The sequence below is a fragment of the Rhipicephalus microplus genome, chromosome 1 (assembly GCF_043290135.1).
Source record: "Rhipicephalus microplus isolate Deutch F79 chromosome 1, USDA_Rmic, whole genome shotgun sequence".
NCBI lineage: Eukaryota > Metazoa > Arthropoda > Arachnida > Ixodida > Ixodidae > Rhipicephalus > Rhipicephalus microplus.
Genome location: NC_134700.1, coordinates 223,550,518 through 223,568,475, shown reverse-complemented (window position 1 = coordinate 223,568,475; position 17,958 = coordinate 223,550,518). Strand labels below are relative to the sequence as shown.

Here is a 17,958-nt window from a genome sequence, read left to right as displayed (position 1 = left end):
TGTTGTTGGCAGTTTCCGCTGCTGCTCCCAATTTTTACGAATACACCAGGCAGAGACATGACCTCACCATAACCCCCTTTCCCACACACAATAATTGCTTTAAGTATTCATTTTTTCCTCGCACCATAGTCGAGTGGAACAAACTAACTAATGCAATTGTTTCAGCACCCTCATTGGCATTGTTTTCCTCGAAATTAGAAAGTGCACTAACCAGTTGAATTGTTGAATCGTATTACATACCACTGTACATGCTTGTATAATTGTAGTCTTCTATTTTTTATTGTATGATATTGCCAGTTGAAGTTTGTATTTGCCCTATAGACATTGTATAACCTGTATATATTATATGACACTGTACTTGCCATTTGTTCATGACTAACTTCATGTACCACCCTGCTAAAATAACCAAAGGTGATTGCAGTATCTGTAAATAAATAAATAAATAAATAAATACACGCTGTCGCAAAGTTGTCAGCTATATAAGCGCACAAAAAACAGGGCATTTGCCCCTTCCCCATCCCTTACCCAGTTATCATAGAAGGCACCTAATCTGCCCCTTACCTCTGCTCGTTCGGAGCTGTCCTATTATGGTTGTTGACATATTAAGCTTTTGACGATATGACGACCTAGTATTGCAGATGCTGCATCGAAAGACCGATTTGTACGTCTATGGGTAAGAGAACTGGTGCACCGTACCTTTATTAGATAGATTCACTTTACGTATACGTTTAGCTCATCAGTCAAGGGTAATAACCATATCTTCTTTTATATACCCTACCCGCCGCAAATGTTTGTATTCTTCATTATAAATCAGTCAGACTGAAATTGGGCAAGCTGAATTAAAACGTTCGCGTCCCGAATTTATTGCGCCTGATTTTTCTACTTTGCTTCATGGATCCTTTCTTGATATTTTATTTCACTTCTTTAATGCTGCCCCCACAGTTATGCGTTGTTTTATTTCAAGTAAATATTCATTTTTACTAACATCGTCTGGTTATTGACCCTGCTTTGACTACTGGTTTCCTCTTCTTCACATAAAGACTGGAGGATCCTTAAGCTTCGCATTTGAAAGATGAGCGTGATAGCGATATCTTCAACCCTCAAATGCATACATTTTATGCTACTCGAGAAGTTTCAATTGTGAATTACTACAATGTAATTTATAAAACAGAAAGTGGTTTGTGTCAGCGGAGCTGTCGCATGTGGCCCCATTTCGCGCGTTGAGTAGCATGCTTTAACCACGAAAAATTAGGCGCGCTAATTTTTTCGAGCTTGCTATGCACCCATGAGATGTTCTTAAGAGAATACGTGCAGTAACGTCACGGTCTTTGGAATGGCCGGCTTGCTTTAAAACACAAAGTCTCTATGATTATTCCATGTTCTGACGCCAGATAGGGTGACCACGCAATATTACTACGATATTACATGTTGTATTATGAATCCTGTATACATGACGAGTGTGTTTGTAAAGCGGGAATGTTATTTTCGCTGCATTTCTAAGCAAAGGAAGTTATTTTCAGTGTATTTTCATGGAGACTAATTCCCACACAGTGAAGTTCAACTTTCGATTTTACTTGCACTCAGCATAATTATTTCATTATCATCGCTTTTTGGCACTTTTTTGCTATAAAATTAGATAGTGTTAAGGCGTTTATTAGCCGGCAACGAGCTAATAAACTGGGGACACAGGGACAAGGGGGTGGCATAGGAGGAGGCGTTTGCTGAGAAGCGTCGTGGTACATAGTAGATGGCAGGGTACGTGATCGTAGCTCCGAAGGCATAGACAGGGATCGCAGCACTCTCCACGAAATTGTTAAGGCGTTTATCAGCCGGCAACGAGCGAGAATATACAATGGCGACAGTCACAGCCAAGCACGGGCTCTCAGCGCGAGCGGCGTCCTTGTTGGGTAGCCCCACTAGAAGGTACTCAAGAGTTCGACCCATTTCATAGTTTGGAGGCTTCGCTACAATAGCATTATGTTTCTTTTGTTAGAGTGTTTACTTTGTGTTCATAATTCTCTCCATTGTACGTACCTTTTTTTACTCATTGCCTGTTGGACGTCCCCTGTACAGTCTGTTCACTGTGGAACCTTCATCTGTATCTCTATAATCCCCTATTGTACTTACAGTTTTTCTGCAAAATAAAAACTAAAATGATTCATTTTGATAAAGAATAACGTATGGCTGTGTGGTAGAACACCCCCTTGTGACGCAAAAGACTGGATTTGAACCTCGCATAGACCAGGAAATTTTTATTATTTATTTTATTTGCATCTTAGTTGACCTTTCTACCATGGACAAGATGATTATTTTCTGTTCACGACCAACGACGCAGACGCCGACGCCGACGGCAGAAATTCTGCGAAACGACTTTTTTAGCACTGTCGCGTTAAACTCAACACAACTATAACCACCAGCTGCGACAACTTTTCACGAAATGAAGCACACGCAAATCTGTTTTTTTCTAGTGACACCAAGAGAGGCATTTTGTTAGGCGATCTAGATCGTGGGGAACAAAAAAAGAAAAAACACAAAACATTAGGAGTGACCACTTGATAACCAAGCTGCCAGAATCTAATTCTCGGTAAAAAAACACTCACACCCTGATCGTTGGCGCTCTTGAGTAATCGTGCGGAGCGGTCTCTCACCCCGTAAAAAAGCGTCAATACGCATCTCGTCCTATGCCGTGCTTATATAGCCCACGCTCTCCAGCTGCGCGAAGGTAGGCACGGCTGTGTGCAGTAACCGCATCGAAGGCGGGCATGATCAGCGAACCGATCCGACAAATCATTGTTCCTGCAACCAAGGCCAGCCGCACTCTCTAAGCCCTATATGGCCCTCTCGTGTAGGCGTAGCTCGTTCGAAACATCGCTATCGGCGAACCTAAAGCTAGTGTCGTAGGAGACAGCATGTTTTCTAACACTATGACAAATGAACGCGATTTCATACGTACACGCTTATCTGTGCCGCTCAACGCGTCCACGCATATCGCGCGCGTGAGGCCCATTGAGAGACACTTGGGACGGCAAGCGCTTACAACGCGACACGCTATACATGACGCGACAGGCTGGCGACATCCTCTGCTGGCTTCCCAACATCAGTCACGCAATTTTAGCTGGGTCATTGGCAGGTACAAACTAGCACAGTCGCATAAAAACAATTTATTCTCCGCTTGCCTCCCGCTAAGTCCTTTTCAGTGTAGTTCACATCCTGTCAATTTTCCTGGAAGCAACATTGACAAATCTATGGTGAATATTCCGAACAGATAGTCTTCGTACAAGTAACGCTCAGACGTTCGCTTTTGCTGTAAAATTCCAGTGCTTTCGTAGTCACAATGCTGATAAACATCTTTAAATGAATTGTCAGAGAACAGACGTCCTACTGGGCAATTATTGCGTTTTCACAAGCAGCTTGTCATGGTGTCTCCAATCCGGAAAAGAGCCATCGCTGAACATACCATTTACCTCTACGAGCCTAAAGCTACGACAGTTCAGTCATGCGTGCGAGTGCATTGCATATGTTTATACGCTTCTCGCTGTATATATGAAAATGTAAATATCAATCACTGACCATTGATTGATTGATTGATTGATTGATTGATTGATTGATTGATTGATTGATTGATTGATTGATTGATATGCGTGGTTTAACGTCCCAAATTCACCATATTGTCAATTTGTACTGTTCGCAAAGTGGGCGTGATCTTAACGAAATGATCTACTACACTCCGGAACCTTCTCGAAAACTGCAGGCGCGGTTTGCGCTGAGAATCGTGTGGTGTTTTGGGACGATAACAAAAACTTGGGAAATGCAACATGGCATTGCCCCCCTCTGAAAAAAGGCATCGTCCCGATGCTTTAACTAAAGATGAAAGTACAATAATAATGCAAGAAAGTACAATGAATAAATTACGATACAACAATAATACAAAAAAGACAGTGGTTCAGTTTGTTAACGCGTATGAAATGGCTTGAGGTGCGCGACATGGACGACTTCAGGTCGCGATCGGCGTCGTTGAGAGTTCGTGATGCCGTCGGGGACAACCTCGTAATCAAGTGGGCCGAGACGTCGAACCACCCTGTACGGTCCGAAGTACCGTCACAGAAGCTTTTCACTTAGTACACGTCGGCGTATCGGCGTCCACACCCAAACACGTTCACCGGGCTGGTATTCTACGAAGCGTCGTCGAAGGCTGTAACGGTGGCTGTCGGTCGTCTGTTGATTCTTGATACGGAGACGCGCAAGTTGTCGGGCTTCTTCGGCGCGTTGAAGGTACTCGCTCACATCGAGGTTTTCTTCGTCGGTGACGCTGGGTAACATGGCATCGAGCGTCGTTGCCGGGCTCCTTCCGTAGACCAATATGTATGGAGATATCTGCGTCGTCTCCTGCACCGCCGTGTTGTATGCGAAGGTCACATACGGAAGAATGGCGTCCCACGTCTTGTGTTCAACATCGACGTACATTGACAGCATGTCGGTGATCCTCTTGTTAAGCCGCTCGGTGAGGCCGTTGGTCTGTGGGTGGTACGCTGTCGTCCGGCGGTGGTTTGTTTGGCTGTATGCCAAGATCGCTTGAGTTAAGTCGGCAGTGAATGCCGTTCCTCTGTCGGTGATAAGGACCTCCGGGGCGCCGTGACGTAGGACGATATTTTCGACGAAGAACTTAGCTACCTCGGATGCACTGCCTTTTGGCAGGGCTTTTGTCTCGGCGTAGCGGGTGAGGTAGTCGGTAGCTACCACGATCCACTTGTTTCCGAAAGCCGACGTCGGGAACCGCCCCAGTAGGTTCATACCAGTCCGCTGGAAAGGTCGGCAAGGTGGATCAACTGGCTGCAGAAGTCCGGCTGGCCTTGTCGGCGGTGTCTTGCGTCGCTGACAGTCCCGGCATGTTCTAACATAACGAGTGACGTCGGTGGTAAGACGTGGCCAGTAGTACCTTTCTTGTATCCTCGCGAGCGTGCGAGAAACACCGAGGTGCCCTGCCGTCGGATCGTCGTGCAGGGCCTGCAGGAGTTCTGGTCGCAGGGCTGAAGGCACCACAAGGAGGTACTTAGCTCGAAGCAGTGAAAAGTTTTTCTTTTGTAGAGGACCGTTTCGTAGAAAGAACGACGCAAGTGCGCGCTTGAATACCTTCGGGACTTCGGCGGTGCTGCCTTCGAGGTATTCTATTAGGGCCTTAAGTTCCGGGTCGGCCAGCTGTCGTTCAGCGAAGCCGTCGGTAGTTATCGTTCCTAAGAAGTAGTCGTCATCCGGGTCGTCGGGTAGCGGTTGTTCGACAGGCGCACGAGAGAGACAGTCGGCGTCGGAGTGTTTTTTGCCGTACTTGTAAATGACAGTAATGTCATATTCTTGAAGTCTCAGGCTCCATCGTGCGAGGCGACCTGAAGGGTCCTTCAAGGTGGCTAGACAACAAAATGCGTGGTGGTCGCTCACAAGTTTGAAGGGCCTGCCGTAGAGGTAGGGGCGAAATTTCGACGTAGCCCAGATGATGGCGAGGCACTCCTTTTCTGTTGTGGAATAATTTGCTTCTGCGTTTGATAGCGATCGGCTGGCGTAACTAATAATTCTTTCGAGTCCGTCAGCCCTCTGCACAAGAACGACGCCAAGGCCTACGCTGCTTGCGTCAGTATGTATTTCTGTCTCGGTGAATTCGTCGAAATGGGCAAGTAATGGAGGCGTCTGGAGGTGATGTTTAAGCTCCTGGAAAGCGTTTCCTGTGGCGTTTCCCACTTGAACTCCACGTCGGCCTTGGTAAGATTAGTGAGAGGATCGGCGATGCGGGCGAAGTTTTTCACGAACCGCCTATAATAGGCGCACAGGCCCAGAAATCGGCGCACGGCTTTCTTGTCAGTGGGCGGCGGGAAGTCGGTGATGGCGGCTGTTTCCCGTGGATCGGGACGAACTCCAGACTTGCTGATAACGTGCCCCAGAAACAAGAGCTCCTCATACGCAAATATGCAGTTTTCTTGCTTCAGTGTGAGTCCGGAAGTCTTGATGGCTTGAAGTACAGCTTCAAGGCGCCGAAGATGCTCGTCGAAACTCGAGGAAAACACGACGACGTCGTCCAAGTACACAAGGCAAGTCTGCCACTTCAATCTTGCCAGTACTGTGTCTATAACGCGTTGAAAAGTTGCAGGCGCTGAGCAAAGGCCGTAGGGCATCACCTTAAACTCGAAGAGGCCGTCCGGTGTTATAAACGCCGTCTTCTCTCGGTCTCTTTCGTCGACTTCGATTTGCCAATAGCCAGTCTTGAGGTTCATTGACGAAAAGTACTTGGTGTTATGAAGCCGATCAAGTGCGTCGTCTATTCGTGGGAGAGGATACAGGTCCTTTCTTGTGATTTTGTTCAGGCGGCGATAATCGACGCAGAAACGTAGGGTCCCCTCTTTTTTCTTCACTAACACCACGGGGGATGCCCATAGACTCTGGGACGGCTGGATAATGTCATCCCGAAGCATTTCATCAACTTGTCTCTTCATGGCCTCACGTTCTCGCGTCGCAACCCTGTACGGACTCTGACGGAGTGGTCTGGTATTTTCTTCGGTTATGATGCGATGTTCCGTGATTGGGGTCTGCCGAATTTTCGATGATGACGAAAGCTCACTTACCTTCGGTAAGGGAGCTTTCGCCATCAGGGCTTTGCCTGGTTGGCGTTGTGTTCGGAAAGCTCCGTCGCGGCGTCGTCATCGTCGGAGGATCTTCGGTAGTTCGTCGCACAGCAACCGCACCTCCACCGGTTGCTGCCCTTAGTTTCCCGGATACGGGCTAGGAGACCGGCCCCGCGTTGGGCCAGAGTACTGCCGGTGGTGCGGTGACGTGCGGCGGCTGGACGACGGCGAACGCGAAGGGCTCCGTGGTGTCCACCGAGTTCCTGTCAGGTAGTCGGCGATGTCACGTGGTCGTTCTCCTGGCTGTGGACGCGGTGCATTGACGGCGAAGCCACGCAATCCCATCTGTCGGTACTGGCAACGGCGGTATGTGTGCCCGGCCTCGCCGCAGTGGTAGCAGAGCGGTCGGTTGTCAGGTGCACGCCAAACGTCCGTTTTCCTCGGTGCACTGCGCTGGGCCGCTGGCGAACGGTATGACGTCGGTGGGGGTGGTGGCGGCGGCGGCGTCTGTCGACGGAAGTGCGATGGGGCGGCGTTTTGGCGTGGACGGGGAGGAGCGTTGTGGCGCAGTGCAGCGGCGTAGCTCATAGCTTCCGGCTCGGGCAGTGGTGCGTGGGGAATTTGAAGCGATTGCCGAACTTCTTCTCGCACAATGTCGGCGATTGAATCCACTTGAGGCTGTGCCAAAGGCAACAGCTTGCGCAGCTCTTCCCGCACGATCGCTCGGATCGTTTCACGCAGGTCTCCGGAGTTACTGGCTTGAGCAGCAGCGCAGTCTGCAGTCAGGCGACGATTATACTGTCTGGTGCGCATGTCCAGGGTCTTTTCGATAGTGGTCGCTTCGGCTACAAATTCTTGGACGGTTTTCGGTGGGTTTCTCATCAGTCCCGCGAAGAGCTCCTGTTACCCCTCGCATGAGGAAACGAACTTTTTTCTCCTCAGGCCTGTCTGGGTCAGCGTGACGGAATAGTCGGGTCATTTCTTCTGTGAAAATGGCGACATTTTCATTTGGTAGCTGAACCCGGGTTTCTATTAAAGCAGCGGCCCTCTCTTTGCGAGCGACGCTCGCGAACGTTTGCAGGAATGCGCCGCAGAAAACATCCCACGTTCGGAGCGTGGACTCTCAATTTTCGAGCCAGGTCCTTGCGGTGTCTTCCAAATAGAAGAACACACGACGCAGCTTTTCGTCATGGTCCCAGTGGTTGAGGGCGGCCACACGGTCGTATGTTTCGAGCCAGGGCTCCGGGTCTTCGAACGATGACCCATGGAAAATTGGTGGTTCCCTGAGTTGATGCATGACCATCGTGGGCTGGGACGCTGCGGTTGTCATTGTCGCTGCAGTCGCGGTCATGGCCTTGGTCTTCCGCGCCTTGTCTTGTAGCAGCGCGTACTCCGGTGGTAGCCCTTGCTGTCGGCGGCTTGTTCGTTGCTCCTGGTTGACGTCGGTGTCTTCTCCGCGACGTGGGCTGGGCTCACGGCTTGACGGGGGCGTCCGGTACATCAACGAAGCAGCACCTCACCAGATGTCACGGGGTCGTGACGTGGCCGAAGACAGGAGACTTCGTGTTGGGATTTAACTGTTTATTTGGGCGAACCTGTGCCCGGTAAACGGAAAGTCCAATTACAGCAGCAGTCTCGCACAGATAGCAGTCTCGGACTGATAGCGGCGAACGGAGCGTCGGCCTTCGATCAACTACTGACAAGCGGCGAAGCACGTCGGCATTTATACTCTTGCCGTCGAATGTTCTGGCGTTATCGCTGGCGGTGGCGTAGGTTCCAGAACAATCTGTACCGTTCGCACAGTGGGCGTGATCTTATCGAAGTGATCTACTACAGTCCGGAACCTTCTCGAAAACTGCAGGCGCCGTTTGCGCTGAGAATTGTGTGGTGTTTTGGGATGATAACAAAAACTTGGGAAATGGAACGTGGCAATATGGTTATGAGAGACGCTGTAGTGGAGGGCTCCAGAAATTTCGACCACCTGGGATTTTTGAACGTGCACTTATATCTGAGCACACGGGCCTACAACATTTCCGCCTCCATCGAAAATGTAGCCGCCGCAGCCGGGATTCGAGCCCGCGACCTGCGCGTCAACAGCCGAGTACCTTCAGCCACTATACCACCGTGGAGGGGCCACATCCAAACATTATATTCATGACAGGTAAGTCATGTACGGCATCATTTACTTTTACCTCGTAACATTGTGCTATTTTTAGAGTGACATATTAACCGCCCTCCTACGTGCTTCGCATATCACTGATTCCCACTGTACGTGGGATATGCCAATATTTTTTTACCAATCATTTTTCCGGATTGCTCATTCGCAACACAATAATAATAAAAAATAGAAACAAAAGGAATATGTAATACAAGTCATTCTCGTTACGGTACAGGTCCTGGTGGTGGTGGAGGTGATAGGCTTAATACAAGTGCATTTGGTGATCTCAGTGGACGTTTACAAGACCCTAGTGGTTTAAATAATGTGGAACGCACGGCGTGTCTCATTAGTATATTGGGCTTCTGGTACGTGAAACAACACAAATAACTATATTATTACCTCTTCGTTTGTAAATTCTGGCTTTTGCATCGGAATCGCGGAAGCCAGAAGACGGGGAGACTTCACAGCAGTTATGTCTTGAGCGTTCCTTATTTCCAGCGATTGGCCGTGAAACCTTTGGCAGCTCCATGCTCGGGAAAGGGTGAAATAGTTGCAAAAAAACTGGGCAGAATAAAATTTTGCTGAACCTGCTTGACCTCACCGAAAGGCATCAATGGGCAAAAAGGGACGAGAAAAAAACATACATGACTGATTCCTGGGTCATGAGAATCGGTATAACAAAAAAATGTAACGTGTTTTCACAGAAATCATTCAGCGTTCATTGTGTATTCTTTAATCACAAAGTCGAAGGAATTACTGGCACGGCACAAAAAAAAAAACTGTGCTATATTATCATTCGTACATAAACGACTTACCACCAGACCAATAAGTGGAAGCATGCAGGCTATCGTCTTTAGAACAGTGCCGCTGCAAATAACTGGAGCTGGGAGGATGACGGGACTCTCTGTGACCCTATTCCGTGCCTCGCCATCAATTTCAGTTGCCATGCTCTCCGAGCTCGCGTCGCAATCGTTTCGGCGTGTCCTCAGTTATAACGCATTCCGGTAGCGTACATATCGAGCCTATGAGAGTGATGGTGCGAGCCCGCTCGCTGTACCTTCACACCCTCCCTGCAATCACTCGCCTTCGTCATAGCAATCGGCGCTAGTGACGTACGGCTTGCATGAGAAGCATCATCATGTCGTCGCACCCTCGTTGAAATGGGAGTGCTGTCTTGGGCGACAGCTAGACGTAACCCCGAATCAGACGGCGGTATAGGCAACGTGATGTATTCAAATGAACGCGATCTGGCACTGACAAAGCTGCCAGAAAGATATGTTGGTAAAAGCGCATTTTCTTTTGGAACAATGTATTGAAATACAATATGTAAGCGCGGCCAACCCCAGCCACGCCATCGATCTTATGAGAAAGTGCGCAAACTAAACCGCGAGATGAGTGCAGCCAGCGATACATAATGGGGGACATGCTGTGTTTAAAGTGTACTAGCAAGGCCTATTGAAATATTGTGTTTAGGAAAAAAACGTTTATTTGTTTCATAGAAATCAACAAGAAGAGTGATTTTTTAATCTAGAGGGATGCAGGTAATAGGCGCATTCACTTCAAGTAAAAGTCGCAGTGTCTTCTACGCATTGACCGAACGACGACAATAATGGTTATCATTAACGTGTCCCCTTCTGAATGGCACCCGTCCACAAGGGTGGTAGGCCAAGAACCGGGAGACACGATATTTAAGTTGAAGACTTTAAAGAGTTAAAAAAACTTTAGGTGAAAGAATTATTAATTATTGCAGCTTCCACTAAGTCACTCAAGGTTGGGACAGATCAGAGCTGTTTGGCACCTAGCTCGTCTTGACGTGGCTTGGTTTTTACCTTCTCACCTCTTCCTCTCCCACACCTTGCTAACTCTACTACACATAGCAATGCTTTCCTTTTTTCGTATTTTTTTGGTCTTCGCTTATTTCTATTTCGACCTGTCTTTCTCTCTCGTTATTTTTTTTCTCGCTTTTTTCTCTTTTCCCCGCTTGCTGTCTCTCTTTTCTTTTTTTTCCTGCTGTGCTTTACTTTCCCAAATTTCCCTTCTTTCTTACCCTAATTATCATTTCCCTTTCCTTGCCATGTTAAACTATACAATACCATACCGTGCTATTCTATACAAGGCTATGCTATGCTATGCTAGCATGCCTACATAGCCGAGAGGTTACGATGCTCAGCTACGCATCATGTATACGCATGATTCAATAACGCCTCACCACGAAATCTTTTTGACCAAGAATTTCTTTCTTTCTCTCTTTTTCTTTGTATTTCCTTCTCTCTCTCTCCTTCTTTACTCTTTCTTTCGCCCGTCAGTGCATCCCACACCGGTCCCATCAGAGCACGTGCTCCGGGAGCGAAGCAGAAGTGGAAGTGGAGGATGAAGAGAGCCTGTGCCGATTCATGTAGGTGATAATTTTTCATTTACAACACAAAGCAGACCATGGCAATAACAGCTCCACTGTAATTGAAACACCGAATGAACGAAAATAATAACAAAGAAATGATGAGACTGTCAGGTGAAAACTGTGACGGAGATGATCATACATGTGATAATAAACATGAAAGATAGTACGTCATAAAAATAATCAATATAAAAACAAATATATAGAAAACTATAATATAAACAAAAACAAATGAATGAGGATGCTACGTATTTTACTTGTTTGATCGAATGCAGTAGAGAAGACATTATTGTGACTATAACCTAATGTAGCTCCGTGAAACAATGTGGCCTGAGAGAGTCTACCTTCATTATCTTCTTCTTTCCTCTCGTTTTTATTCTCCTATTCCCCATCCTTTCCTTTTCGGTTGATTGTATTGATGCTTTGTTGTGATCTGAACTAAGATCAAGAAAGTTCCAGGAATCTCAAGCGCAGGGCATGCAGGTGCGGACAAATGTACAAATCGCCATTAAAAAAATATTTGTGCTCATTTTCGCAGTAATTGTCGCACTCCATCCTCGAAATAGACGCAGAAACAATAGCAAATGACAGCAGAGAAAACTAAATTCGCAAATAATCGTTAACGTTCTGCGAAAGTTTTGACTGACGCCTAACTGTAAAAAAAAAAGATATATACTACTGTAACGTAAGATACAGTCTCTTGAAAACAGTGTTTTTGATTATAGCAGCCTGAAACAAAAAGAAATTGATGGAGGCTGTGTTGATGAACAAGAACCTTCCTGTAAGGTTTGAGTTTCCGCAGCCGACTCGTTTGTGTTCGGTGGCATTCTTCGATGAAAGTCCCGTCGACACGGAAAGAACGAGTGGAAGCGCAACAGATGGCTCGTTTTGTTTTGTCGAGATGTGGAAGGTGCACTTAGCTAATGGCCCTGTCCGAGGACCATACCAAAGTGCCAGTGTGTGCGATGTGTACTTGCTTGCTTGCAGTTATTAGTACATCGGTGTCAACGTGTATCTGTTTGTGATCATGTGCGTTTACGTGTCTCTGTTGTACAGTCATTGTTGTGTTTTTATGTAGGTCAGGTTAAGTGTGCAACTCTTGCGCTCTTTCCATGCTAGCGAAATGACCGCGAGCTCACCATGAGCGTGACGTGTAGTCATGACTTACATGACATGCATGTCATGATTTCCGCGTTAGAGTCTGTCGCCTATGTTCGCCATGCAGTCACGTCATACCATACCAGTTTTGAAATATATTATGTAAACGAAACCACCACAAGAGCAGCAAGACCGCGAAAGGTAAATCATGACATTCATGACATACACGTCATGATTTTTATGTTATGACTAGTCACTAATGGTCGTCATACAGTCATGTTATCCCATACCAATCTCCTTAGAGATACCGTTATCGAAACGGCCAGGAGTGTTAAATGTCGTATACTTTGTGTTCCTCGAGCCAAGTATGCGCCCAAGTTCTGGCTAATCAAGTGCCAGAACCCCAGCGGCGCTGTCATCCTTACACCACCTATAGTTTATGACTTACTGAAGAGTTGGCGTTGTGTGTATATGTCTTTGGGAATAATATAACTAGACCCGAAACCCCGAAGTAGCGGAGCAAGTAGCTATAGCTATAGCTATGCTCGACAGCAAACGGGAATTCATCTACAGCGACTCCAGGCCGGCCATCAAAGCCTTCGAACGCGGAGTCATCTCCAACCAGGCGTTACGTATCCTGCGCAATGCGGACCCGAGTGCCCTGAAGCACCACACTGTCATCTGGTTCCCCGCCCATCTCGGCCAGGTGCCGGGTGCCCTATCCAACCTCAACGAGATCGCCCATGATGCAGCGCGCGCACTTACCGACCGCACTGCCACAGGACAACCTCATCTTGCTGGGTTGGATACCAATCGGGATGCACCAATTACGTACAATGAAATTACAAAGCACTTTTACTTGGAACGCCGCATTTTTCCACCCCCACATCCGAAACTTAACCGACCGCAGGCATTAACCCTACGCCTATTACAGACACACACGTACCCAAACCTCGCCACGCTTCACGTTTATTATCCCGATGCATACCCCAGCGACACATGCCCATCATGTGGACACACAGCGACACTCGAACACATGCTCTGGGAGTGTAGAACAACTCCTCCCGACTCTACCTCAAGCAAGTGGGAGAGGTCCCTCAGGAGCTCACTTCTCGCCGACCAGCGATGGGCCGTCCAGCAGGCCCACGAAGCGGCCGCCAGGTACTCCCTGTCGGTCCCTACGTGGGAGACGCCCGCTACGCGCTAAGCGCGTCCTGCAGGACCGAAATAAAGTTTTTTCATTCCATGGCATTAATGGTTTCCCCAGCTATCCACGGAGTGAAGGTTGAGTTCGGTGAAGCATTCATCCGTTCATCCATGTGTTCAACCGTCCGTGCGTCCGTCCATCCATGTGTCCGTGCTTCTTTCCGTCTGTTCGTGTGTCCGTCCGTCTTTCTGTCTATGCATGCTTTCGTCCGTCCGTCTGCGCGTCCATGCACCCGGGCTTCCGTCCGTCCATACATTCGTGCTTCTGTCCGCCCGTCTGTCTGTCTGTCCAGCCATGCTTCCATTCATTTATGCTTCCGTTCATTCTTGCTTCTGTCCGTGCGTCCATAAGTCCGTCCATACCTCTGTCCATCCATCCATCCGGACGCCCGGATGGATGTACGTACGTGTGGAAGCACGGACGGACAGAGAGATGGACAGAAGCACAAATGCACGGACGGATGGATGAACGCTTCGACCCACTCATTATCATTCACTCCATGGATATGGCGTGATTTTTTAGCGTGAAAGCTGTTATGAGATCAAAGCTCGGGTCATGCGTGGCGCAGTAGTTTTTCGCCACTGGTGTACATAAACACTATCGCGAAATAAAATAAAAACCTAGTGCCAAGCACGCATGCAGTGGGGCACGAACTCGGGTTCACTGCGTGCCAGCTCAGTATTCTATCACTGAGTCACGCCGCTGCTTGAGACTTGTTCGCAAACTTGCCTTAGGCAGGCTTGATGTCGGAAAAAGAATTGCGTTAATATGAGTAATAAAGCGTTTTAGATCAGCAAATGAACAACCCAGCGTCACACAATGCGAATGGCGTAACTAGTGGGTCGCCCAATGCTCCAACCCATTACAAAATCTTTTTTCCCGAAATTACTGCGGCGCATACCCGATTCAGGGATAATTCCTCATCGTCATCAACCATGACATGAACAATTGGCACGAAATTCCTTGCAAGTGTTAAGCGTATACAACGCTTCTCAGAAGAATGACGAAAAATAGCATAGTAAATGCTGCTCTACTACCTTGTAATTGTTGTTAATAATGCCGTAGAGGCTACCTACCAAGTGTGCTTGCAGCAGTTACCCGATGAATGTTTAGAAAAGGCTTCGAAAGACAGCTCTTCTAGCTTTTGTTGTCGCGCAGGCCTGGCGTTTTTTTTTTTCATTTTGGCTAAGCAGTTCTTCTTGCATTCATTTTCTTGCTGCAAAACTGATGAAAGGTAATAACCGAGGGTGTATAAACCCTAAAGGGCGCCTCAACCACGCCAACAAAAGGCACAAGGGTATCTTTTCTCTTTCGCCTTCACTATATACACTTCCTAGAAGCGCTATTTCGTCCTAACCAGTTATCTTTTCATAAAACGCGTGGAATTTTAGCAGTAAGCGTTGAGCCAGTCAGAGTTTTGCCCTTTCCAATGACACGCTGCCATCTGCGCTTGGGAAGATGCAAAAACAAAGTGAGATCAGTTGATCGCGAATAATTGCGATGTGACGGAAGGCAGTATGGGCATGCGACTGCTGGACAAAAAAGAATACGAGAGAATTCACAGCAGATATGTCTCGTATGATGACCGATCGACAGCTTATTTTATCCTGACGTCCCACAAGGTAAGTGCTGGCATCACGACGGGAAACGCCGGAAGAGAATAACGCTCGTTTTTGGTATCTTTGAAAAGTGCCTATAGAGGACCCTTAATGCACTCCCCAGTTATCTAGCTTAGCAGAACAGCAAGCGATAACACAAGAAAATAGTTATAACGACTATGTAAGGGATGTACTCATTCGCGTAAACGTTTATGTGCATTTCTTCGTTCGTCTGAGTTAAACGGATAGAAAGGATAATTCCAGTATGAACATTTTTTGCAGGAGTGCCTTTAGAAGCAGCAAAACGATGGCAATATTTTCTGGCGCTTATCAGGTATCGCTGAAGGTAAGTGCATACCCGAGTGTTATGACAAATTTACTTGAGAAATAATTATGTCAAGTTTTACCAGAGACGACGGGAGGAATCTGTTTAACTCAACGAATATATTTTTAACTGGGGAAGTGGCTAACGTGATCATTTCTTTAAAAAAGGCTTTTCTCGGATTTGAAAAATTTTGTGCCACACACTTATGCACACCCATTAGCAGAGGAGGCCTAAACGGCGACCTATGGGCCCCATATCTCTCTGATAAAATAAAATAAGGCATTCTCATGCACAGGCAAAATGCACCACGGTGCGAAAATCGACACGTGTACTATAACGCAGGCATAGCTGTTAACTTCTCAATAATCTCGGCGCACAATATGGTGTGTGCTTGAAGATCTGTTGAATCACGTGGTTGGCAAGCGTAGATTCAGAAATAAAGGCCTCAGCCCACGTATGAGGGCCCAGCACGAATCCGCGTACAAAAACGGCACTAAACATACCAGCGAGCCCCCTTACGACGTTTCCTGAATGATCCCGCCTCAGGAAAGATGAAGCAGCATCGTAAATTGGCGAGACTATTCGCGCATGCCGAAAAGTGGAAGTTGACAGATTGGGCAAGAAACGGGCGGACGCCTCCGTATACTGAAAGAAACAAAGGCGTCAAGACAACCCGCTTATCGAGGGCGTGGAAATTAATCGCCAGACACCACTCTGGCACCTCTTCCATCTCGTCAGGGCAACATCTGCCACCGATGCCTTGCCTAGCGTAAGTCACACGTCAGTACCGCGCCAGGGAAACCAAGCGGTGCCCTTGCTACGCCCACGGCCCTCCATCGTCTTCCGCCCACTTTCCCTATACAAGCGAGACGACTAGGGGTAGCATGTGACCTCGCATCAGTTTTCCCGTAGTATTGAGGCGTCTTTTATTTTACCGCTTTCTTTGCGGGTTGCTTACCGTGAGTAACTTTTTACGTTTTCGCTTATCCATGCTTCTTCTCCATGGTAAAAGGAAGGAGGCGTACAAGCTGCGGCCCAAGACAAAACATGAAGACCACACAAAGTCCGTTCCCATTGTCCAATCGTGATCTCTTCCCTTGTGTCCTCGTATGGACGCCCAATTTGTATTATCAGGAATTATTACCAACTTGGTCAACTTTCCGCTGTTTTGTTATTCATAATTGTTTCTCGCACCTCCTGTCTCACCAACACCTATCGAACAATGTGTATTGTTGGAATGGAACTTTTTTTCATTTACGTTATCTGTACCCTTTGTCCCCGATGCCCTACAGAGAGTGCTCTCAAAACTTTGACTACTAAAATCAGACTCATAAATATACTAATTAGGTCATAAGTATAAAGAAGTGTTTAAGAATAAATGAAAGTTTATAAGCATAATAAACACTCCAGTGTATAGAAGTAAGTGCCGCTTCCGTATATGGAGGCTGCCAAGAATTGTTAAATGCCCGAATCTGTGCCACGTATTTACTAGTTAAATGCGAAGCATTTCTTAACGAACTTCAGCTACCTTGAGCGTATCTATCTATCTATCTATCTATCTATCTATCTATCTATCTATCTATCTATCTATCTGTCTATCTATCTATCTATCTATCTATCTATCTATCTATCTATCTATCTATCTATCTATCTATCTATCTATCTATCTAGCCACCTACGACTTTTAGCTCTCCTGGCTGTTTCGTTAATGGTATCGATACCAAACTTGGTATGGCATATTGTGACTGTATGAAGAACATACTTGACTAGTCATAACATGAAAATCATGAAATGTGTGTCATGAATGTCATGATTTACATTTCATGGTCCTGTAGCTGTTGCGGTGGTTTCGTTCATATGGCATGTTGCAAAGCGACAAACCCCAACATTAAAATCATGACATGTGTGTCATGTAACAACATGACTACATGCCACGCTCATGATGCGCATGCGGCCGTTTCCCTAGGGTCACATATACTAAATTTGGTATTACAGTACGTGAATGGATGTCGAAGGTATGCGATTGGTGCAAACATGATAATCATGAGACGCGTGTCATGTACACCATTACTACATGTTTCGCTCATCATGCGCTGGCAGCCGTTTCGCTAGCTTCACTTATACCAAATTTGGTATTACGGGACGTGAATGGATGACGAAGATTGGATACTGGTGCAAACCTAATGAAATAATAAACATTGGATGCGCGTCATGTCACAACATGACTACATGCTACGCTCATGATGTGCTCGCGGCCGTTTCGCTAGCTTCACATGCGCCAAACTCGGTATTACGCGACGCGAACGGACGGCAATGGTAAATGACACATCCAAACATGATAATCACGACATGCGTGTCATGTAAGAACACGACTACATGCCACACTGATGATGCGCTCACGCACGTTTCGCTAGCTTCACATATGCCACATTTGCTATTAGGTGACGTCAATGGATGACGAACTGATGATGTGCTCGCGGCCGTTTCGCTAGCTTCACATATGCCACATTTGGTATTAAGTGACGTCAATGGATGACGAAGGTATGTGATTGTGCAAAAATGATAATCA

At 47.0% G+C, this 17,958-nt stretch overlaps 1 long non-coding RNA gene across 1 annotated transcript in view; it reads left to right on the top strand.

Moving 5' to 3' along the window:
• The window catches only part of LOC142769295 (uncharacterized), a 69,541-nt gene that overhangs the window by 26,764 nt on the left and 24,819 nt on the right, over nt 1–17,958 (top strand). The window contains exon 2 of the long non-coding RNA XR_012885754.1: nt 15,347–15,410. This is a non-coding gene — a long non-coding RNA (uncharacterized LOC142769295). The remainder of the gene's footprint in view (nt 1–15,346; nt 15,411–17,958) is intronic.